This window comes from Gymnoscopelus microlampas (genome assembly GCF_963454915.1).
Source record: "Gymnoscopelus microlampas genome assembly, chromosome: 22".
Classification (NCBI taxonomy): domain Eukaryota; kingdom Metazoa; phylum Chordata; class Actinopteri; order Myctophiformes; family Myctophidae; genus Gymnoscopelus; species Gymnoscopelus microlampas.
Window position 1 is genome coordinate 32,090,603 of NC_139959.1, and position 24,735 is coordinate 32,115,337.

A 24,735-nucleotide genomic window follows, 5' to 3' on the forward strand; every position below is an offset into this window, starting at 1 on the left:
CTCCCCCCCCCTCGTCTCTCTGTCTTTCTGCTCCCGCCCCTATCTCTCTCTCTTCCACTCTCTGTCTCTTTGTCTCTCTGTGTTTCTCACCATAATAATAAATATGTTGCTCGGCCAGTAGATTTACTGCAGCGGTGCCAACCAGGGTGTCCTCATCCACTGTTTATACGCTTGGCACTGAGTCTGCCAATGATCACCGGGTGTAAAACAAGTCTGAGGGTGACGATATGTTTGGATGGCATGTGTGTTGTATTGGATATACTGTAGTGTAGATAGTGCTGGGCGACTTCAAATGAATATCACCATTATTTCAAACTTTCGCCTCGATTGCGATTAACCCATTAACATGTCTACTGCCAAAGGGGAGAATTCTCCCCTTTTCAGTCAATGGTGTTAACCGCCAAAGGGGAGAATTCCCCCCTTTTTTAATTTTTTTAAAAATTTTGTTTTTGAATTTCTAAAATGTTTCTCTAATTTTTGGGTATTCATTTATTTTCGTTATTCACAATGAATTAGGAGATATAAAATAATAAAAAAAAAAAAACATTCACTTCAATGTTAAAAAATATAATAATATGTAATTCACATTTTTTCTATAAAAATGATAAAAAATGCTGGCAGTGGGTGAGTACATTATGAATAAACTCTGGCAGTAAATGTGACCTGGAACTGTGTCATTTTTAGATTTGAGCTAAAAAGCATTATTTTACACTTTGGGCTATTCAAAAATAGCAGATATACAAGCTCATAGCGCGGCACCGCGCTATGAGCTTGTAGATCTGCTATTTTTGAAAATTTGTGAAAATGTGTGCAAATCTTTTAATATATATATTTTTAAAGCGAACATTTATAACTAAAATCGTTGCTTCTGGGGGTCCCTGGAACAAAATATTTTGATGAGGGTCCGCGGCCAAATACATATCATTTTGGGGGTCCTTGACATGAAAAAGTTTGAGCACCACTGATGTAGAAACATACATTTTTCGAATACTGTTGGGATTTAGGAGACATGTAGAATCGGCTTCAGGTCTCAATGGGTTAATAAATGTGAAAATAGCAGATCTACAAGCTCACACTGTGTGTGTGTGTGTGTGTGTGTGTGTGTGTGTGTGTGTGTGTGTGTGTGTGTGTGTGTGTGTGTGTGTGTGTGTGTGTGTGTGTGTGTGTGTGTGTGTGTGTGTGTGTTTGTGTTTGGGGTAAGACAAAGGAAAAAATCCTTCAAAATGAATTATTAGAATTTCCCTGGCTTTGACCCAGAAAGCAGCAAAATCTTGTTTACTTCATGTTGAAATGAGGACAAGTCTGTGTAGTCGACTATTATCTGTGGCTTTTTAAACAATTAACAGTATCACACACACACACACACACACACACACACACACACACACACACACACACACACACACACACACACACACACACACACACACACACACACACACACACACACACACACACACACACACACACACAGAGTACATAAAATGTAGTCCAGTGTAAGCTTGTGATTGTCCCTGAGGAGACAAGTCTGGAAAATGAGGGGGAAAATAGTATTATCCTTTACAGAGGTCATAATCAGGACAGAGCATAAGTGTGTGTGTGTGTGTGTATGTTTTTCAATATGTGTGCACGTGCCTGTGTACACATAGAAGAAGAAACCTTGTATCTCCACGGCAACTTTTAATGTCTTTTGTCCTCCTGTAAATAAATGCCCTACGTCGTTGTACAAAAGTAGCTAAACTAGCTGATCTACGAGCGTGATGCCTATTTTTGCTGTTTGGGCAACATTTTGAAAGTGGTGTCTGTTGGTTTTATGAATATTGAAATATGAAAAGTATTGGCAGTGTGTGACTAAATAACTACATTGGATCCATAGGAACACCGGTTCTTTTTTTCCATTCCTTGAAAAGTCACAGTTTTGGACATACAAGGTATGCAACAGTGTGTATCCACCTGTTTCCTAGGCCTTTCACTGTGTTCCACTTCCTGTCTTTCGATCCAACGAAATTCAATGAAACCAGTCAGATGACCAATGACATCCATTTGTACACTCTCAGAGTTACACTCTCAGAGTTATGGGAGTCCTTGAAATTAAAAAGTTTGAGAACCACTGTGCTACACTAAATGGAACAGAGCCTTCATTAGTATCATTGGTAACACCTGTGAAGGCCCACTTTCCTTTCAATATGGCTGCTGTGCATATAGCCTATTCTCAGAGGAGGGCTATGGACAGTTAAAGGACAACTTCACCCATTTTCAACCTTCATATAATAGGTCCTCACTAATGCTCCTGATAAAATTGTGTAATTTTCTTCTACTCAGTCTGTGTCTCATTGGAGGGCTGTGGACACTTCAGAAACCTGTGACATCATCGTTATAGAAGTTTTAAAATGTATTTAGATTTTTATTAATGCGAGAACAATGGCTTCCATAGCATGCTAACTTTCCAGGAATAGAAAGCCTGTAGTTTCTACTAGCTTGGATTGCCCATCGACGATGTTGTCACTGGTAGACGGGTTTCTGAACTGTCTACAGCCGTCCTCTGAGACACAAAAATGGTGCCATGTTATAATGAGCATTAGTTAGGAGTCGGACTAATTATATGAAGATTGAAAATGGTTGAAGTGGTCCTTTATTAAGTCTCATTCTGATGGGGGCTGTGTCCTCGGATAAACTGAGGGGAGGGAGAGAGAGAGAGATTCCGTCTTACATGACGGACACGTATTTAAATCTCACCTAATCTAATCTAAATCTCGTCTAACCTCAGAAAACTTCCATTCAGCAGATGGGCCGTCTAATGAGTTTTTAGAAGTTAGAATAAGCCAGTGAGTGTGTCGGTTGGTCCGTCTGTCCACAATTTTCAAGCATAAAGAGAGAGCTAGTTTACTAATCAATTTAAAAAAACTTTGATTCAAGCTTTTATTTGAGAACATTTAACTTTTCAGCAAAATGTGTTAATACAGCATCACAACATTTTTAACCACTTTTATGCATTTATTCAAAAATAGCAGATCTACAAGCTCACAGCGCGCCACGAAGTGACGCGCTGTGAGCTTGTAGATCTGCTATTTTTGAAATTTCTTGAAAAATATAGAATGTTTCATACATAAATATTATTTTCTGGGGGTCCCTGGCACAAAACCTTTTTCAGATGGGGGTCCGCTGCCAAACATGTATCAATTTGGGGGGCCCTCGACATGAAGAAGTTTGAGAAGCAATGTGTTAGTGAGTCTGGCTGTGCACAACAGCATGGGGTCTGATTGGTACAAACCTCCACCTCGCCTGGGTTGAACCTCGCCACCGCCGTTTGAATGCAAAGAGGATGTTTTTCTCTGATATGATCTTCGCTGATCTACAAGCTCACAATGTGTCACGATACGACACATGTTGAGCTTGCAGATCGGCTATTTTCACTTCTTTAGCTGGACACTTGTATGACGAAGTAGGGCATTAACTGACGAAAAAAAAATGTAGAAATTCAGAGATACAAGGTTTCTGCCTATTATTATTATCATATACGCTGTTGGATTATATTTCTGTTACTGTAGGTATTTCAGCTTCAGGTAGCTCTCTTTTTTCACCTCACATGTTTGTATCCCTGTAATTCTGTCATTATTGTGCACAATGTGCAGCCACGTGTGTGTGTGCGTGTGCGTGTGCGTGCTGTGTGGGTGTGTGGTTTCATGGCAGGAACATCTAGTTCCCAGTCGAGTACCTTGCCAAGGGGGAGGTGGCCATATATGTGTAGCAGTATAAACTGACCTCTTTATATGTACACACACACACACACGCACACTCACACTCACACTCACACACGCACTGACACACACACACACACACACACACACACACACACACACACACACACACACACACACACACACACACACACACACACACACACACACACACACACGCACTATCCACAGCCTGCTAGCCAGAGCCATGTATACTGTAGTGTAACTGACTCTCATTAGGCATTCATTCGCTCCTATCTCCAAACCCTTCCGCCCACACCGGTCTGAACCCTTCCTGTTAACAGGACAACCATCGTTTTCCTCCAATACAAGGATGTTTGTGAATTAACTGGATCATCAGTTCATGTGATTCATCGCCACTCCAAGTGGAAGTCCGCTTGCTATGACTGAGCTAGAGCCCGGCTGATTATTTTTTTACATTTTATACCTTTCTGTCACTTATATTTTGCGCAGTTCATTCTTGGTAAAAAAAAAATCCAAAACATTTCACAAAATAAAAAAAATAGAACATTTTGGAATAGGGAAAAGTGTTTAAATAAAATAAATTGTTGTTAATATTCTCAAATAGAAACTTTAATCAAATCCAAGTTTTTCCAAATTGATAAGAAAATGTTGCACCTTTTGACAAAATATCGGTCAGAATCGGCAATCGTGGTCTAGGACTCTCCAACATCGGCATCGGACTCAAAATTGTGGCATCGGTCAGGCTCTATTAAAAACCTTCCCCTGCTTTCCCTGATGGTGATCCCGGGCTAATGACTCCCCCCGCAGGGCCTATTGACTTGCATTGTACTGCAGTGGGATATAATCCAGTAATTAACGGTCTTTGTTGCTTGCATGGTCTGGGCCATAATGGCTCTTAGCATAAACAATTTGACCTGCTGTCGCCAGGTTGTTGTCATCAGCGGTGTAAAGTCACTAAGTACATTTACTCAAGCACTGTACTTGGGTCCAATTTTAAGGTATTTTTTTACTTTACTGGAGTATTTCCAATTTCCAATACTTTTACTTGTACTTGTAATCTCAGAGGCAAATATTGTACTTTTACTGCACTACAATTATTTGAAAACTTAAGTTTTCACTGCAGATATTAATTATTCTATTATAAAACATACATTAACCACTTATTAAGCACTATTTTATATGTAGGCTATTTGAAAATAGCCGAGCTTGTAGATCTGCTATTTTCAAACATTTAGTACTTTTACTTCTGGTACTTTAAGTATATTTTGATGCCAATACTTTTGCAGTTTTACACGTAACAAGTAACATTTTGAATGCAGGCCTTTTACTTGTAACAGCGTATTTTATATTGTGGTATCGCTACTTTTACTTAAGATTAAAATATCTGAAAGAATATCTGAGTACTTCTTCCACCACTGGTTGTCATGGCTCACCGTGCGTTTCTTTTGTGTCCAACAATGTGGAGACGGAGCCGAACTGATTGAGTTCCTGCAATCTATCTGGTTTTGATTTGTTTATACTCTAACCAGTTGGTGGACAGTAACTACTGTAAGTACATTTACTTGAAGACCGGGTGCCGTGATTTTCAGTGATTCCCCCCCTAAAACATAATCATCAGGTATTATGGTTATACTAGGAGGAAGATTTTTTTCAAAAAAGTGTACAGAAATTGTTTAAAAAAAAAGTTTTATGTGGACACGCCTCCAGTTCATTAAGTATACCTGGTTCTCACCTTAGCACCTCCTCCACCACCTTAGCACCACCCACCTGTCCTAGTCCCTCCTCCTCCTCATGCCCACACGTGTTGTGCTTTGATAATGAGGGGGAGGCTATGTTTTTACTATGTCACTAAAGCGCTGTTTTTCTATTGGCACGTTTGACCCTCAAGGTTTCAGCCTCCAGGTAGAAACTCAAAATAGTCACAGAAGACATAAAACACCATAAAAACACCACCCGGGGGCTTAATGAAGTTCTATCAACCTCATAGACACATGAAAAACAGAAAAAGTGCAAAAACATGGCACCAGCTCTTTAAGTAATCTATACCTGAATATCTGCACTTTACTTGAGCAGGCCCTATTTGTATTTCCTGGATACAACCACTACTTTTGACACCACTATACGTCTAGGAAGAATATAAAGTACATGAACAATTAACCTCTTTTAGCTCTATTTCAAATATAGTGAAAATGGCCGATCTGTAAAAGAGAATTTATTAGAAGGCTTTTGTAAGGGGTCACAGGGGGCAATTAGCGGCTCCTCGCTCTGCCTCGCATCGCCATGACAACATAATGTATATCACAACGTGGGGTGGCAGGATGAAAAGCGCCAGACAGGGCGGAGAGAGAGAGAGAGACGGAGCGCTGGACAATGAACGAGAAATAACAGCGAGAGGAGGAGGCTGTAATGGAAGAGGAGAGTGGAAATGTCAGGGATGGAGAGAGAGATAAGACACATCTACCCCCCCACAAACACACACACACACACACACACACACACACACACACACACACACACACACACACACACACACACACACACACACACACACACACACACACACACACACACACACACACACACACACACGCACACACGCCAGTGGTGGAAAATAACTAAGTACATTTACTTAAGTACTGTACTTAAGTACAGGTTTGAGGTGCTTTTACTTTACTGGAGTATTTCCAATTTTCAGTACTTTTACTTCTACTCCTCTACATCTCAGAGGCAAATAGTATACTTTTACTCCACTACAATTATTTGAAAACTTTAGTTACTTTGTAGCTTTTTATTATTATTACAAAACATATATTACCCACTTCAGCCCTATATATTTCGGCCATTTGAAAATAGCCGATCTACAAGCTCACAATGCGTCGCGATGCGACGCATTGTGAGCTTTTTGTCGGCTATTTTCAAAAGATTTTTACACATTTTATACATTTGAAAACTTGTACTTTTGTACTTTAAGTATATTTTGATACCAATACTTTTGTTCTTTTACTCAAGTAAATTTTGAATTCTAGACTTTTACTTGTAACAGAGTATGTCTGCATTGCAGTATTGATACTTTTACTTAAGTAAAACATGACTTGTGAATACTTTTTACACCACTGACACATGCACACTCTCGCACACGCACACGCACACACACTGGGAACAAAAAGCCGACATGAAGTGATGATGGAGAGGGGAGAGGAAGTGGGAGAGGTCGAATGAAATGATTCTGGCAGGAGAGGGGGGAGCAGTTATTACCCCTCGTTATTACAAGTTATCAGTTATCACAAGCAGCACAATCAGCAGCCGTCATTTGCTTTTTTAGGTTGATGGACTTCAATTAATTAATTTGGACCTCAGCGGTTTTCTCTTGGATAAGGTGTTTAGGAAGCTCTCACACACACACACACACACACACACGCACACGCACACGCACACGCACACGCACACACACATGCTCATGATGACTCTAGTGCAGTGGTTTTCAACTCTTTTCATATCAAGGTCCATTATTTATTCGGCATTTGAGCCACGGAACCACCGTTTGATGAGATTTATTCTCTCAGACCCAAAACGTAGAATATTTTGTTATCGTTGGATTGGATGTTTGTACCATAGGAGAGATAAACAGGCAAACATTGATCAAAATAACAATTCTTTCATTAAGTAATGCAGATATTTAACAATAATTTAACTCTTGAGAGTGCAAAATGAAACCAAATGGACCCTTACGGGTCCATTTGTACACACACACACACACACACACACACACACACACACACACACACACACACACACACACACACACACACACACACACACACACACACACACACACACACACACACACTCACCCCTTCCCTATGGTGGTGTGACTCTTCTGCACAGAATTGAAGGGTTCCGTTCCAAAATTAAAGGTTATATATGCAACACCTGCTCTTCTGAAATGACTGACAGGCATACAATTAGAGGAAATGGCAGTGATCTGCCAAAAGGACAGCTGTGTCACTGTGTCCTTGTATTGGTCCACTGAATGAATACACTTTTGCACACTGTGAATCATGGCTGCTTTAGCAGGGCTGCCAACACCAATCTCCTGGATTTGGGAGAATCCAGGAGAAACTCCCAAAATTCACCAGAACACAGGAAATTACATCTACTATGTTAAAAGGTTTCTGGGGGTGGACCCCCAGACACTTCGCTTGAGGGGGTTGTTCAGTCAGTGCATGCAATCATACACAGAGATTAACTTTTAAGTAATGAATGGTTATTGTTAAAGATGGGTCTTACATTGCTTCAGTCATCAAATCAATTTCTCTAGGCCTACTTTTAACAAATAACAAACACTGTAAGCTTTGTTGTACACCCCTTCCAGTGAAAGTGTATAATGTTTATTTTGTAATATTGACAATGCAATGTTATATATTGGTGTGTGGGTTGTGTGAGGGTGCTGTGGGTGTGGCTAGTGGCCACTTAAGTTTAACCTTAAGTAATGATACATTAACCTTGGCTAAATCATAGTGACTTCACCATTACTGTAATTAACAGGAATTAACAGTCAGGAACAAGTGTTAATTACATGTATGAATTTGCCCCTCATGAGAAAGTGTCATTAAAACACTTGAACAAAGTGTTTTAATGTCGAGCACAAAAATTAACTACCATAGATTTGCTCCATCTCAGCGTTCTTTGCGTTCGCCGTGTCTGTCACACCTGGATTCCACTGGGTGCTAGTGTCCAGTCACTCTAGGCCAGTAGTTTTCGACCCTTTTCATATCAAGGTCCATTATTTATTCGGCATTTGAGCCACGGACCAGAGATTTAACCTGTCAGACCCAAGACTTAAAATATTTTGTTGTCGTTGGATAAAATGTTGTCCACAATTCCATGTATTAATTGCTACCAATAGGCTTTATTCACAGCAGCCATATTATGAAGACGTTCACAGGTGTTACCAATGATACTAATGAAGGCTCTGTTCCATTCTGGTCAAACAGAGTCAGGGTGCTAATATTGTGCATGTTTGCCCACTGGAAACACCAGTGGGTCTACAGTTGGGGTCCAGGGACCCTCATGGGCTTCCAAATGGCCCCTTACAGGAGTTATGGGGGTCGTGGAAACCACTGTGCTAGACTAAATGGAACAGAGCCTTCATTAGTATCATTGGTAACACCTGTGAATGTCATAATATGGCTGCTGTGAATAGAGCCTATAGGAGAGACTAGAGGTTCGAGCCGCTTCGCGGCCATCACATCTAGAGATCGGGCCGCTTTGCGGCCTCACAGCTACGTTGCACCAGTGATCCAACTGATATAGCCATATATGGAGATCTCTATCTGTCAGTCCTTGTCCCGTATATGGCTGACTGATTTGACGATATGGTTTGTCCGCCTGCCCATCCTCCCTTAAGGCAATTTCACGCTGGCATTGTGCTCCAAATTAGGTGGTTTTCCGCTAAGCATCGGAAACCTTTGTAACAGTGTGCGCCTACAGTATGTCACACATGCTGTGCGCCTATGTCACACATGCGCAGTAGGGTGGGGTCCTAACGGCCAAAAAAAAAGGTGGCTAAAAATGTGCCTGAATAAAAATAATTTAGTTTTATATTAACTGTACAATATGTAAGTACATTGAAGGTGGGGAAAGAAGCCTGTATTAGCTAGAGCACTGATCAATAGTATGTGGCAAGTTTGGAGGCAAGTGCCGATGTTTAACAATAATGTACCTATTGAGAGCGTACAATGAAACTGTTTCATTTTACACCCTCAAGAGTTAAAGTATTATAACGGACCATTTGGTTACCAACTCTCCATCATTTACCTGGGGACCACCTGGAACCCGCTCAAGGACCACTGGTGGTCCCCGGAACACTGGTTGAGAACCACTGCTCTAGACAATGCTTGTGATTCAAGCAGAAGCATTTCAGACATGTCTCAGAAGCTTCTCTCCCGCTCCACACTTTGTGGTCTTGTCTCTCATGGCAGTCGCCCATGCACCACCGTCCCACATAATTATCAAACCATGTTGGATAATTATCACAGTTCACTCAGTGACTCACTTTCACAGGAGGAGAAGGCGATCCAAACGCACCAGGATAAAACTAAATAGATGTTTTTGTCGTTGCAATACATGTGTAAATGGATTGCATTTATACAGCGCCTTTTATCCAAAGCACTTGACAATGTGCATTACATTCACCCATTCACACAACACATTCACAGACCGATGGCGGAGCAAACCATGCAAGTCACCAACCTGCTCATCGGGGGGCGGTTTGGGGTTCAGTGTCTTGCTCAAGGACACTTCGACACTAACTCACTTTGACGCTAACTATTCAATTAACATATTTTCTTTCTAAAAAATATACATACAGTAACATAACATAATATAGGTGCGATACATCTTTGGTTCTCAAAGTGGGGTCCGGGGACCCCCAGGGGTCCTTGAGGGAGTTCCAGGTGGTCCCCAGCTCAATGATGGATGGTTAGGACCAAATGACCAAATGACCCATATGGGTCTGTAACTCTGAGAGTGTACAAATGGAACCAAATGGACCCTAACGGGTCCATTTGGTTCCATTTGTACACTCTCAAATTTAAATTAACATTGATTTTACAGTACAACATGAATTGGGGTTCCATAGAAATGCCATTAAATTACATGCATTAGCCTAATGCATGTCCTTGAAATTAAAATGGTTGAAAATCACTGCTATAGAGCCGTAAAAATCTTCTCTTATGGGGGTCCCTGGCATATCTTTTCTAATTGGGGTCTTTGGGCTAATAAGTGTCAATTTGGGGGTCCTTGACATGATTTTTTTTAGAACCACTGCTATACATGACTACAGATTGTTGCGAACTCAAAATTGTCTTGAAATGAGGATTAGGATCTACATGTATTGTCTACATGTGTGACAACACACTGTTTTGTTGAATTCTCCCACGTTTTGCCAACACACAAAGGTACAGATAGACCTCCTACACAGCAGAATAGAGCAGACACGAACCATGTGATGTTGAAACAGGCTTCTCCTGTCACACATTGTGTTGAATTAGTTCTACTATGGCCCTCCAGATGGTTCCACATCACACTGTGTTGATGTGGAACGTTTTGGACCGAAGTGATTGCGTTTGATGCCCTTCTGTTGCACAGATGTATCAGAACAGTGAGATGAAGAGACAGGAGATGGATGGATGGATAGGGATGTCACGATGATGACATTTTACTTGACATTTAATTGTCACTCCTGTAATTGCGATTAGCGGTTTAATTGCGTTTCTGTCGTCGAACATTGGAACATTATGAATAGATTTTACATTTCTGTTTGCCTTTTTAGGATTTGATGTTGCACAGGTCAGATATGACAAATAACCTAAATATACAAAGAAATGACTGATATATTGAATAACTTTATACTTTGAACCCTTTAAGACCTGGAACGCATCTGTGTCACTTTAGATTTCTTTGGCTTCTTTGGCTATCTTTAAAAAAAGAATTGGGATTTTTTTCAAAAAATGGTTAGGATTTAGAAAAAAAATTAAGACACGCCTCAGGTCTTAGTGGGTTCAAAAAATAAAAAAAAGTATTTTTGTCATTTCTGTGTGTGTGTGTGTGTGTGTGTGTGTGTGTGTGTGTGTGTGTGTGTGTGTGTGTGTGTGTGTGTGTGTGTGTGTGTGTGTGTGTGTGTGTGTGTGTGTGTGTGTGTGTGTGTGTGTGTGTGTGTGTGTGTGTGTGTGTGTGTGTGTGTGTGTCTCCTCCTATCCCATGCTTTATAAAGATATTCTGAAAATGTAAAAATATGACCAAAAAGAAATTCAATTAAAGCACCATTCTCACAATCTATCTATTATGGTAGATCAGGGGTGTAGACTTGTTTTAAACAATATTTCTCTCCAGTAGGCCTATTCACATATTCTATCCTCCTCAGCTATGCCCCTACATCTTCCTGGTTCCATACAGTATATGTAATGGCAGAATGCCACATCTTATCTGCACACAAAGTGACCTCTGACTTTTAGCCAAAAACATATTTTTCACATTTATGATCTTTTTAAATAGACACTGGCCCTCATTTATCAACACAGCGTATAAACCGGCGTATATCTTTCCATATATTCGGCCGTACACCAACGTCGAAGTCACATTTATCAACGCATCCTACACAGCTGATCCGAGCTTACACTTGGTCCCAGCATTGATAAATGTCACGGCTGAAACGAGCGTCATTTAAATAACACGCCCTTAAAATATTCTCAAAACGCCCCGATTTTACGACATGAAGACGAACCAGAATACGACCAAAGACATGAAAAGCCAATAAGAAACAGTCGCCCCCCCCGCTGGCCTCGCCGCACACGCACACGCACACGCCTCTCTCTCTCGCTCTCTCTTGCTCTCTCGCTCTCTCTCTCACACACACGCACACGCGCCCGCCCAACTTTGTCTTTCATGTCCGTGTCCGTAGCGTAGCGGTACATGAGACTCGGGCGGAATGCAGTGATTCCGTGCCGCCACGTTAATATTGGAGCGTCGGGTTTATATCCTTAACCCAGCCAGGTTGTGTAGCCTACATAACTCTCTATGACATAACTCCATAACATAGGACAAGCTACTGTAAGTTTGTAGACCTCACTGTCCATGAAAACGTGGCCGGGACTCCCGGCGCAAAAGAGCTCGTATATTTTTGAAGATAGCAGATCTACAAGCTCACAACGCGTCGCGACGCAATGCTGGCTTGTGAGCTTGTAGATCTGCTATTTTCAATACAGACAGATCTACAATCTTATCTGAATGACTGTTAAAGCAGTTTGTTTAAAATTACTTTATAAAATGATATATTTTCACAGCCATTATTTATTAGTGTAGATATACACATTTAGGAGTGGATTATGTGTCCAGATGCTTGTCAGACAGTCAGACAATGGTGCTCCGCAGGTCTAGAATGGAATAAACGGGTGCAGCCAACGTCAACAACTGGTCTCGACCAGACGTGAGATCTCAGCGTACCGTAGGATAAAGCCCACGTCAGGATATATTGATAAATGCCGAAAATTGCGGTGATTACGCCGTACGCTCATTATTCGGGCTGCACCACGTTGATAAATGAGGGCCACTATGTTCATAATTGTTGCGTGCGTGTGTCTCTGTCTCTCTCCTGGCCTAACTGTTGATGTTCTGTCAATCTCTCTCTCTACTGGTATAATGTTGATGTACTCTCTCTCCCTCCCACTCTCTCTCTCTCTCTTTCTCTCGTTCTCTCGTTCTCTGTCTCTACTGGTATAATGTTGATGTACTCTCTCTCTCTCTCTCGTTCTCTGTCTCTACTGGTATAATGTTGATGTACTCTCTCTCTCTCGCTCTCTCTCTCTCCCCCTCTCTCTACAGGTATAAATGTTGATGTACTCTGTCTTTCTTTCTTCTACAGTCCTTGGGTGTCCGACTGTGCTGGTGTGAGTCTCAGCCTGTCAGTTGTTCCGCTGATTGAAACATAACCGTTGCCTGTCTCTGCACCCAAAGGTGAGCGCGCGCGCACACACACACACACACACACACACACACACACACACACACACACACACACACACACACACACACACACACACACACACACACACACACACACACACACACTAGATTTGACTGTGTCTGAGTCAATATTCGTCACCGGACGGATAGAACCTGGATAATGTGTAAGTGCTTGTTTCATTGGATCTTGTTTATTTGATACACATTGGTTTTAGCTCTTGCTGATTTGATTTTCCTATTTGTCTCATCTGTTTAAGAAAGGTAGGTACAGTAGCTGCTATATTGCATTTTTACCTTAGCGCTAGGTATACTCTTAGTTGCTTGTTTTAGAAGAGAATGCACTTAAGACTTCCAGTGATTAGGTGTGTGTGTGTGTGTGTGTGTGTGTGTGTGTGTGTGTGTGTGTGTGTGTGTGTGTGTGTGTGTGTGTGTGTGTGTGTGTGTGTGTGTGTGTGTGTGTGTGTGTGTGTGTGTGTGTGTGTGTGTGTGTGTGTGTGTGTGTGTGTGTGTGTGCGAACTCTCCAACAAACTTACTTACTTATGTGTTTTTGAGGCATTTGTGTGGGTGTGATATACAGCTTCATGTGTGCTGTTGTTGTCTTCGACTGTATGACGAGTGACTCTTCGGCTTCCTGTGTGTGTGTGTGTGTTCATCTGTCTGCGTTCGCCGGATACCATCGTCAGTGATGAACTCAGCCTGTCATCGCCTCCTTGTCCCTGCATGATGTCACCGACCGCTGGGCGCCGCTCTCTCATTAGCGCCCAGCAGGTGTTGGTCTGTTCTGTTCTCTCACACCTGTCAGAGTGCTATAGCTTGCGTCAGGGGCCTGCATGTGACAAATGAAGACACGTACGCAGTGACTGCAAATTTTTAAACTGCGATCCGTAACTCTCATGTCCTACCCGGGATTCGATCCTGTGTTCCCCCGCGCAAGCCCCAAAATGTTGACACCGTTTATTAAAACAAGTCGATTGCCAACTTGTTTCGACCTCAAAAGGTCTTCATCGGGGTGCCCTGATGAAGACCTCTTGAGGTCGAAACATGTTAGCAGTCCATCCATCCATCCATCTATCTTCAACCGCTTCCAACCGCTTATCCGGAGTTGGGTCGCGGGGGCAACGGTTTCAGCAGAGAGCTCCAGACCCTCCTGAGCAACATCAGCCACTACCTCCTGGGGTATCCCGAGGCGTTCCCAGGCCAGTGTGGAGATGTAATCCCCCCCATCTGGTCCTTGGTCTGCCACGGGGTCTCCTCCCAGTGAGACGTGCAGTGAGGATCTCCCTATACAGTAGGTGACGCTCGGGAGGCATCCGTACTAGAGGCCCGAACCACCCAAGCTGGCTCCTTTCCAAGTCAAGGAGCAGCGGCTCTATTCCGAGTCTCTCCCGGGTGACTGAATTTCTCACCCTAAGGGAGATGCCAGCCACCCGTCTGAGAAAACTCATTTTGGCCACTTGTATCCGCGACCGTATTCTTTCGGGCATGACCCCATACTTCAGTCGCCTTATTTTGATAAAATCAGTTTGCTCCATTTTACCTTTCAGTGCCCGGATCGTCTGTTCCTCTCTCGCGTTTGATCCGGTTTGATCCAGGAGCACCACTGATACTTTTAACTACTTTTAAACACTCTCCTCTTGTGTCTAACAAATGAATCATTCATAGTTCCATGTGGAAGAGGCATTGACGGGTGCTTGGCATTATTATTGGTTGAAATTGTTTAGTGTAGAAACAAAACAAGCACAACTTAGTCCAAGACATGCAGTTTTCCGGGTGCATGACTTTTAATGATATATATAACGCACAGGCACCCTGCCTTATTTATGTAAATACAAATACCAGAAGGACTTGTGAGTGCTGGCGTTTCTTTGTGTTTTTACATTGAAGTTAGTTAGCATCTGCTGATGTAATCACGCATTGTTTTTGTTCGACAGGAAGTAATTAAGTTGGACTTTTAGGGGCTTTTGATGGAAAGAATACTCAAAAACTACTTTCTACTTATGACCTCAGATATGCTTCTAAAAATGTGGGGGGAAAAACAGATTCTTCATTTCAGTTGGTCTCTAACAGAACTGCATTTAGATTATACCTCAACATCACAAAAAGCTGTGAACCAGATGGATGTCATCGTCCGTCTCCAGCAGACACATACATTGTGTAATTTTCATGGATGGGAGTTCCAGAGTGTCTGAATAGATAACTGTGATTAAAATCCTGTAAAGAATGCATGAGTACAGAAAGCCTTTGTGTCAGACTGCGAAGGCGGAACAGGGAGACGGTACTGCATTAGTAATATCATAGGAATAACATTACGTGACAGTACCTTCACAGAGTGTCCTCGTTCGCCCTCCATGAAGGTTGGGAGGAGAGAGTGTGATGTTGACTTCGTAACAATACGAATAATTGGTCCCCTTTGTTTGTCGAGTATTTGCTACATGCCACATGAGATTGGTTTCATTTCTGTGCTTCAACTTTCAGAGTCTTGAAACCCAACGTTGTTGTGTTGTGCTTGATTGCTGTGAGTATACAGTATCTGGTGCACAGACAGAGCATGAGCTTGATGGTACCAGACAAATTTACCGTAGTCACATGATGCAACCTTTCATGTTCATCTCAATTCATGCAACCGTTTTGACAAAACTGGTATATAAACTTATAAATAATATTCCTCAAAAGGTACCAGGTGATCGGAAGCTTCCTTACTAATGAGTCAGAGCGCATGGCACATCTTGAGTCCAATTATGAGCCAGAGCCAATGACATGTCACATTTGGGTCAGATAATGACTCGGAGCCGATGACATATCACATTTTCTGGGACAAATTCGAGCAGACCACTGGGCTTAGGTGAGCTTTTGCTGGGCCATATTCAAATGTCCGGGGGGAACGAACCTGGGCAACAAATCACAGATGAACACAAAGAAGCACCAGTATTTCATAAAATATTCTGTGGAGTGTTTTAGGGACACTTTCAGCCCAGGGAACCTTCCAACCGTTCTACATTTCACCTCTAAATGTCAAATTCTGAAAACACCAGCACAAATCTATCACTTGCTTTGATCGCTCATGCTTGTATGTTTGCGTGAGGCAAAGTGCACTCAGATGCTGGATACGTGCACTCAGATGCTGAGAATTAGAAGGTTCCTGGTTTGATCCCGGCTCCGCTTGGCTTTGCACGTGTCCTTGAGCAACAGACTGAACCCCTGGAACTGCTCCCGATAAACAGGCTGGTGCCTTTTTCCAAGTGTAAATGGGTAAATTACAACATTCTAGGTTTAATCTAGCAAGCGCAAGAGCAGGCGGCGCCAAAGCGGCTGGAATCATCCTGCGGCAGAAGAAGCTAGCGGTCAAAGAAGAAGCTCCTTTACAGAGTTTCTGGCTTCCTTATATCCCCTCTGTCTTTTCCCTATCAAGGCAGACAAGAAGAGCATGTCTATTCTTATCCTACCAATCGCAAAGTACTTCAATCACAAGCCTCCTTCATCCATCGTCTTTATTTAACCAGACCTTTAGATAACAAGTACAAACACAAGTCATCATGTTGCATTACTCTCAATATAGCCTTTAAGTGAGACGTACACAGGCGTATACAGTGTACACATGTTGGTTTGATATGAACACGACATGTTAGTAGCATGTACACTGTACACATGATGGAGGTTTGACATGAACACATGTTAGTACCATACACTGTACACGTGATGGAAGTTCGACATGAACACAGTAGCGTGTACACACAAAGGAAGTTTGATATGATATCAACACATTTTGGAGGTTTGATATGAACACATGTTGGTAGCGTGTTCTCAGGATGGAGGTTTGCTATGAAAACATGTTAGTAGTGTGTACACACGATGGAGGTTTGATATGAACACATGTTGGTAGCGTGTACACAGGATGGACGTGTGATAATTATGTTATGAACACATGTTGGTAGCGTGTAGTGTACACAGGATGGAGGTTTGATTTGAACACACACGGCACACGGCCTCGGGAGACTTATGTACTGAAGGTCATACGTGTACCTTAATGGCTGTTTGACATTTGCTTTTTTCGCTCTCTCTCTCTCTGTCTCTCTCTCTCTCTTCCGGTGCTTTGTATCAGCAGACATGAAGTGTGTGTGGGCTTGGAGAGGTTGAGATGATAGTTACTGTAGAAGGGACGTGGAGTATGAGAGAGGGAGACATAATGAGTGTGTGAGGTCACAGGCCATGGTGAATACAGAGGGAATCATCACAGACCTTTCTCTCCCTTTGGCTGTCTCTCTTCCTTATTGTGTCTGTTTGTCTGTCCATCCCCTCCCCATGTTCACTCATGTGTCTTTCTCTGTGCTGTCTCCCTTTCTATCCTCCTCTCTTTCTCTCCCATTTTATCCCCCCTTCTCTCTCCCTACTCCTGTCTTTGTTTAACCACTTATCTTTTTCCTGTTCTCTCTCTCTCTCTCATTGCAGTTGCAGATAGACTCATCAGACTACTCTCTGTTGAATTACACTATGGTTGCAACTAATTATCATTTTTAGAGAGATCTAAACATAATAGGGAAGTGGAGTGAGAGAGAGACATAATGAGTGTGTCAGGTCACCGGTTCACTTCATGTTGAATACAGAGATGATTCTCCATTTCTCTCTATTTTGTCTGTCCATCTCCTCTTTTCTCTCTCTCTCTCTCTCTCTCTCTCTCTCTCTCTCTCTCTCTCTCTCTCTCTCTCTCTCTCTCTCTCTCTCTCTCTCTCTCTGTGTCAAACAACTTATGCCAAGTGTAGGATGGAGGAGGTAGTTGTCCTTTCTGACAGGTAGAGGACATCTAATTGTGGTCAAGGTTTCCACAAGGCCATATAGTAAGTGGTATGTGTGCACTGTTGCAGGGATGTTTAGTAGCATTGAATTTTGCGCCAAGGATGCAATGTGAGCTTGTAGATCGGCCATTTTCGAAGAATCTTGAAAATGTTAAATTGGGTGTCTGGTTGTCAAAGATGAACAAAGGAAATCATGGCTAGATGGCTCTCATTTTCTCACTGCCCCCCCCTCTCTCTCTAGCTTTACATGTCTCTTTTTCTCTGTGTCTCTATTTTTCTCTTTGTCTCTTTCTCTGTTGTCTCTCTATCTGTCTCTTCTCCCCATTTCTCTAACTTCAACATCCTCTGTTTATCCCAGTCTTGCTCTCAATCTCAACTGCTCTTTTACCCCCCCCCACCTCCTCGCTCTTCTCCCCTCTCTCTCTCTCTCTCTCTCTCTCTCTCTCTCTCTCTCTCTCTCTCTCTCTCTCTCGCTCTCTCGCTCTCTCTCTCTCTCGCTCTCTCGCTATTTCTCTCTGTCTCCTGCAACCCACTCTCGACACTATGTAGAACATAGATTGATGTAGTTCTATTGGTGTGCGTGTGCGTGTGTGTGTGTGTAAAGGCTGGCCTCATTTGCCCCCAGAATGCTCACCACTGAGACATTGACACTGACAAACAACAGCTAATGCAGACACAAGCAAAACACACTGTTTCTCCATACAATGAAAGTGAATGGAATCACTACCTCCTTGATCACGAAGCAATATTATTTGGACTAGTATATTATTGCCAGGTAGCTAATACAACTTGAAGATTCTATCAAAGGTCAACGTCGTGGCTTTAAGGTCTGCTGCATATAGAACTCATGATACGGCGTAGGAGTTTCATGTTGATGTCTCTTTTGTTGTACCTGTTGTACACGTCTGTCTATCCTTGTTGTCTCTTTTGTGCCCATATATGGAGATCCCTGATGTCATCAATATATATGCCCATATACTTATACATGGGCACATCGGTAGGAACGGCAGTTCTAGACAGCCGGATGACTATATATGCCTATACATTATATGGGCATATCAGTCATATCAGTGGTTTTAGTCAACCGCCTATAGAGGTGGTGTATGAATAGCAGAGGTATGGAGTTCCCCCCAAGCAAATTGAAACCTGGAAATAACTATAACATCACTGAACTTAACTGTAAAATAACTATAATAGAGCTACCTTATATAGCAACTAAACTAACTATTTATTAAAATAGCTGAAATGACTACTTTATAAAAGAACAGAACCTAACTATAAAATAACTGAACTAACTACTGTGTAAAAGAAGTGAACTAAATAACTGATTCATTCCCTCTGTGTGCGTCTTTGATGTTTGCTGTCGTGTTGTCATATAACACTGTTTGTTGGAAGCTTCACAAAGAGCCCAGCTGTACCGAGCAACAGATCGCTGGTGGGTGCCAGCACAGAGAGCAGGCATGTTAGCCGTATCAAAGACTGTTGATTTGGCAGCATCCAGGCACCGAGGGTGGTTTTATTTATTCATTCATTTATTTCAAAAAAAAATGTGGGAGGATGATTGAAAGAGAAAAAATTAATGCTTTTTTTAAAGTAGGAATTAACCCATTGAGACCTGAAGCCGATTCTACATGTCTCCTAAATCTCAACAGATTTCTGAAAATGTATGTTTCTATATATCAGTGGTGCTCAATCTTTTTCATGCCAAGGACCCCCAAAATTACAGGGTTAGACACAGTTAGACACAGTTCCAGGTCTTAACTCACTGAGTGCCAGGATTGCCAGAATTATTTCAGAATTGATTCTGAAGAGTTTTTTTCACAGAAAACAAAAAGTGCTTCAACGCGAGATACAGCCTTTTTCAGTTCTAAGTTAAACAAGGAGTGGATGGAGCTGCACATCTTCAGATGATGGTATATTGGGTTCTGAACATGTTTTTCAAAAACATTTTTTTTCTTTTTTTTTTTTTTTACTATTTTTTCAAAAACATGTCAAACACGTTAATGGCACCCAGCGCCATAGCGGTAAAAACACGTGAAACACGTTAATGGCACCCAGCGCCATAGCGGTAAAAACACGTGAAACACGTTAATGGCACTCAGTGAGTTAATGGGTTAATTGCCCACGGTCTCTCCTGGACGTTGTTTTATTTTTAACATTTTTTGAGGCGCTTTTACCCTTTTTCTCCCCATGTTGGTCGTCATGCCAACTAATTCCTCCCCACGCACATTTCTGTGTTTTGTCACAGCTGTTGTATCCTGACTGACACACCTGCGGAACCCCCGCCGGGAGCACGCAGAGAGGCTTTATCCTTTATCCTCCCGCCCAACACTCCCTGCTGACAGGTGCCATGCCAGCCCGTAGGAGTATAGGACCCTTGCGGAGGAAAGGTCTTATTTGGTTCCACTTGTGTACTTCTCAGAGTTATGAGGGGTCCGTGGCCTAATGCAGTGGTTCTCAACCAGTGGTCCTTGAGGGGGTTCCAGGTGGTCCCCAGCCAAATGATGGAGCTAGAGTTGGTAACCAAATGGACCCTTATTAGATGTTTAACTCTTGAGAGCGTAACATTTCATTTTACGCTCTCAAGAGTTAAAGAGGTGGTGCCATGGTTTTGCACTTTTTCTGTTTTTCATGTGTCTATGAGGTTGATAGAACTTCATTAAGCCCCCTGGTGGTGTTTTTATGGTGTTTTATGTCTTCTCTGACTATTTTGAGTTTCTACCTGGAGGCTGAAACCTTGAGGGTCAAACGTGCCAATAGAAAAACAGCGCTTTAGTGACATAGTAAAAACATACCCTCCCCCTCATTATCATAACACAACAGGTGTGGGCATGAGGAGGAGGAGGGACTAGGACAGGTGGGTGGTGCTAAGGTGGTGGAGGAGGTGCTAAGGTGAGAACCAGGTATACTTAATGAACTGGAGGCGTGTCCACATAAAAACATAATTTGAACAATTTCTGTACACTTTTTTGAAAAAAATCTTCCTCCTAGTATAACCATAATACCTGATGATTATGTTTTGGGGGGGGGGGGGATCACTGAAAATCACGGCACCCCGTCTTTAAATTATTGTTTAACATCTGCATTACTTAATTTACAAGAAGTCTACAGAATTTGCCGTTATCTCTCCTACAGCATGGAATTGTGGACAAAATCGTATCCAACGATAACAAAATATTCGAAGTCTTGGGTGAGAGTCTAAATCTCATCAAAACGGTGGTCTGTGTCTGAAATGCCTAATGAATAATGGACCGTGATATGAAAAAGGTTGAAAACCACTGGCCCTAATGTTTACCAAACCGCAGGGTCCTTGAAATGAAACACGTTTGAGAAAGCACTGCGGTAGACACGCGGAGCGGTCCAGTCACCTGTGTGCACGAGGCCTAGCGAAACACAGCTCTTCACACTGAAACCCTCTGTAATGCTAATCCAGCCCCGCTGTAGTGGAGCGGCAGCTGTGTGCATCTATCTGGACAGGTTTATCTCCGTGTTGTCAGAGAGCAGCTGTCTGCGGGGCCGCCTGGCCGGGGGGGGGGGGGGCCTGGGACCGCGGGGCGGGAAGCCCTGTCAATCAGCCCATCGATCCGTTTTGGTTTTGTGTTCTCAGCGGCCAGACGTGACCAACGCGGCGCCCGACATCCATCTCTGTGAAATATTCACCTCCTTTGACACGTGTGTCAAATCGTCAAGTACTTTCGTCAATAATTTACGATGTCTGACAGTCCCTCCCACCCGTCCGAACCACGTAACACGACATGCCGTTTATTTGGCTGCCGTGTTTAAGTGGTCGGATGGGTGGGCCGCTTGCATTTTCAGAGCATGTTTAGTTTAATGATCAGTCTATCGGTTGTGTTCTGGCTTGGATCAATGGAACCAATGTAGTATACTTTCACATTTTATTTATTCGTATCACTATGAAAACAGCATTTTCAAGGTTTAAAAAACAAAGCAAAAAACAAAGATTGACAGTGAATGACAGGCACAGACAATCATGAATCAGGGAGCGGGGAGCATTTTGGTGCTGAACCCCTCATAGTAGAAGCAATAGTTAGATGCTGAACCCCTCATAGTAGAATCAATACTTATGTTTTAATAATGTAAGAGCTAAAAAAGGAGGCTGAGTTGAACATTTTATTATTTATTCATTTTTCTTTCTGATAAACCAAAATGTCCTCCAATGGCCTTGCATGCAGTTTTATCAGTAAGCACGTACGACACACATCTTTATTTATTAACTTTTACAGTATAGTGGTAATGTGTGTAAGGTGGTCTGTCCTTCGCGTGTTCCAATTCTTAAATTAGCCATTGGTTCTGTTCTGGCCTGACTTCTAATGGCTTAGAAAAGGCCCGAAGCCAAACTTACTTTGCCGACCCCTGGTTTCGAATGACCTACAAAACTCATACCAAAAAAAAACTAGTGACTTTGAAGTTGGCTGAATGCACTCATCTCGTTTCACTAACCATTACGTTTTTTGCGTTCGGCTTTCTTCCTTTTGTTTTACTGCATGCAGAACCCTCTGGGGAGTTTCCATCATAATTAATAATAATTGAACCTTCATTAATCCCCATAGGGGAATTCTGTTCCGCCTGTTTCGCCTACAGTACTGTATGTGTATAAAAGAGCTCTGTTTTTTTACACACATACTGTGGACCTAAAAAACCCCAGACATGACACACGAGACCTATTAGAGACAGATGGGCTGCATATCGTCGCTGTCAGGAAGAAAGCGTGTATCTCCATATTCCACCATATGTTTTTGTTTTTCATAAATTATCGCCCTACTTTGTCATACAATAGTGTGGCAGAAAAGTAGCGAAAATAGCCGATGTGCAAGCTCACAACGCGCCGCATCGCAACGTGCTGTGAATGTGAGCTTGTAGATCGGGTATTTTAAGGTGAAAGGGGTTAAGTGTCTGGGTGTTTTTGTAAATATTTAACCAATGCAAAGAATTAACAAGAGTGTGTGTCTAAAAATAACTACAAATCGGATCCATTGGAAGACCGGTTCTTTTTTGCAGCTCATGCACGAGGGAGCATATTTTTTTATTTAACCCATTCAAACCGGGAACGGGTCTGTGTAACCACTTCATGCATATTTATACTAAAAAATTGCAGATAAACAACCTTGTAGATCTGCTACTTTTTGAAAGATCTTGAACATTTGTGCAAATCTTTGAAGACATATATTGTTTTTAAACAACATTTTTAACTCAAATCTTTTCTTCTGGGGGGGGGTCCCTGGAACAACATATTTTGGCGGCCAAATAATTTTGGGGGTCCTTGACATAGAAAAAGTGTGAGAACCTGATATTACAGCAACATACAATTTTTCAGAAAACTGCTAGGATTTAGAAGACATTTGTAAAGATTTACACACATTTTGTCGATTGTTCAAAAAATAACAGATCTACAAGCTCGTAGCGCGGCACCAAGAGTGCCGTACTATGAGCTTGTATATCTGCTATTTTTGAATAGCCAAAGAAATCTAAAAATTACATGTTTGCGTTCCCCGGATTGAATGGGTTAACCGTTTGAAGAGCTTTGGTGTAGAGGGAAAAGTACAGAGCCATCTCAGATCCAGTTGACAAACATCCCAGAGCATCCTAGGACGTATATCTTTCATTCATCATTTGTACATTGTTGTGGATCTCAGTTGACTGCAAATTTTTTATATAATCCTGAATGTCTTTTCTGTCCTTCCCGGGACCAACACACATCTGTTCCATAATGTCTTCTAGTATCTGTTGTTTAAATCTTTGAGACCGGGAACGCATCTGCGTCATTTTAAGATTTCTTGGGCTATATAAAAATAGCAGATATACAAGCTTAAAAATGTATATAAAAGATTTGCACACATTTTCACGATTTTTCAAAAAAAATGCTATTTTTGAATAGCCAAAGAAATCTTAAAATGACACACATGCGCACCCTTCCCGGCCTCAAAGGGTTAAAGGCAGTGATTGGAGGTTTTTAATTGGTTTATTCTCCAAGGATTAGGGCTTTTTGTTATTGGGAAACTTTTTCAAGTTTCTTGTAGGATGGATTTAATGCACAAAAAAATATCCCCACAACGTTTTCAAAAGACAGTAAAAAAACACTTAGTGTTTATCTTCAAGCAAACAGTGACGGGCTTTGGGAGTGTATTTTACATGATTTTCTTACATCCAGAAACGGGTCGACCATAATCCACTCTCTGCTTAAGAGGCGGTATTGATTGATAATTACCTCCCCAATCCATGGAGCCATTTCATTGATCCCTCATTGATGGGTGTCTTTGAAGCTGCTCTTGGCTCGCTGTTGCCTCTTTGTAATCTGGGCAATGCTGTTCTTCTGTTGAGTTTGATCTGTGGCAGTGGTGGAAATTAACTCAGTATATTTAAGTACTGTACTCGAGTATAATTTTGAGGTACTCCATGATTTGCGTTCATGATTTGCAGCATTTTGTTCAAAATGGGCCTCTCGTGCAAACTTTAGATGTGAATGTTAGCTAATCAGGATGGAATATGAAAATTCAAACAAATCCGTCTTGATCACATAACTAAAGATATCATGTGTACCGATTTGCGTGAAATTTGGATAGAATCTGAAGGAGTAATGTGTTTTACATAAGTCGGCCTCCTGGTGGAGCTATAAAAGGCAGTTGGAAAAATGCAGGGCAAAGGTTTGTCCTTGGCCTCTAGGGAGTGCACATACAAAGTT

At 42.0% G+C, this 24,735-nt stretch overlaps 1 protein-coding gene across 1 annotated transcript in view; it reads left to right on the plus strand.

Moving 5' to 3' along the window:
- Positions 1-24,735, plus strand: part of LOC311039313 (E3 ubiquitin-protein ligase RNF152-like) — a 75,459-nt gene that overhangs the window by 29,093 nt on the left and 21,631 nt on the right. Inside the window, exon 2 of the mRNA XM_084049104.1 lies at positions 13,144-13,235. The gene's annotated coding sequence lies outside the window, so the exon portion shown is untranslated. The remainder of the gene's footprint in view (positions 1-13,143; positions 13,236-24,735) is intronic.